We start from the raw sequence: 1,535 nt of genomic DNA on the forward strand, positions 1-1,535 counted from the left end.
GGCCATAGTGGGGAGGGGGTGGCCATAGTGGGGACAGGGTGGCTGTGGTGGCAGCAGACGACAGAGTCACCCTGGTGGCAGGGGAAAGGGTGGCCATGGTGGCAGTGAGTGATGGAGTCATCCTGGTGGCAGGGSACAGGGTGGCTGTGGTGGCAGCAGGGGACAGAGTCACCATGCTGATGGGGGATAGTGCGGCTGTAGCGGGGACAGGGCGGCGTGGTGGGGACAAGGCAGCTGTGTTTGGGACAGGGTGGCTGTGGTGGCATCAGGGGACAGAGTCATCATGGTAGCATGGTACAGGGTCACCAGGGTGACAGTTGGGAAGAGTCTGGCACGTGGCAGAAGGAGAGACCCTGGTGGGGACAGGGCGGCCATGGTGGCAGCTGGGGGCAGGACCTARCTGTGGTGGCAACAGGCAACAGGGTCCCTATGGTGGCATTAGGSAATGGGGCTTGGCAGAGGGATGGTGGCAGCACGGTGGCAGGGGGACAGGGTCACCCGTGCTTACACCAGGGGACAGCGCCTGGCTGCGGTGGCAGCCAGAGGTACCACCATGCCCTGGCTGCACTCGTAGGTGGTGGCAGCAGCTGGGGGGTGGGGACAGGGCCCAGCCGTGGTGGCAGTGGGGACACGGTGCCTGCGGTGGCAGCGGGGGACAGAACCTGGCCGGGGACACCGGCGGGGTGTGGGGGCATCRTGCCAGGGAACCTCGCGGAAGGGGAGCGGGAGCTGGTGGCCCTGMAGGGGACGGTGGGACGCGGGTGTCCCCGCGGCAGGCAGGGAGGGACGGTGGCGGTTGCACAAGCTCCGTCTCCATGGAAAACACGGCCCCAAACAACAAACAGAGCCGGAGCCGCGGAGCCGCCCCGGCGCTCCGGCTCTGCCCCCACGCGGGGATCCGGCCTGGCTCGGGGGGGTGGCGTAGGACAGGGCTGGGGTGGTGACACGGCGTGAGGGCAGGACAGGCCTGGGGTGACATAGGCAGCAGGAGARGGGTGACAGAGGGGGACATGACTCATGGTGGGGAACAGGCCTGAGGTGACACCGGGGCGACCTAGGAGCAGGGCCCCGAGGAGACAGGGCTGTGGGTGACAGAGGGGAAGGTCCTCCAGGACACATGGCCACAAGTGACACATGGGTGATGCAGGGAAGACTCCGGGGGGCGGGGGTGTGACATGGGGACAGGAGTTCTGGGGGATGCAGCAGGTGTGACATGGGGTAACACAGGTGGGGAACCTCGGGGTACAGGGCTAGGCATGACATGAGGTGACACAGGACAGGACCCTAGGGGGACAGACTGAGGGTGACGCAGGACAGCCGCAAGTAACAGAGAACAGGACTCCTGGGGTGACACGTGGTGACAAGGGATGGAACCACCGGGGGTGGCATGGGCAGGGCGTGGGGATGACACAGGATGACACAAGGCAGGACCCCTGGAGACAGGCTGGGGGGGGAACACGGGATGGGACACGCAGGGGTGACGCTGGAGGGACTCCAAGGGTGACCAGGAGTGATGGGGTACCGGACCCTGGGGC

Source organism: Rhea americana, unplaced genomic scaffold, assembly GCF_003343005.1.
Source record: "Rhea americana isolate MKP2758 unplaced genomic scaffold, rheAme1 scaffold_430, whole genome shotgun sequence".
NCBI classification, from domain to species: Eukaryota; Metazoa; Chordata; class Aves; order Rheiformes; family Rheidae; genus Rhea; species Rhea americana.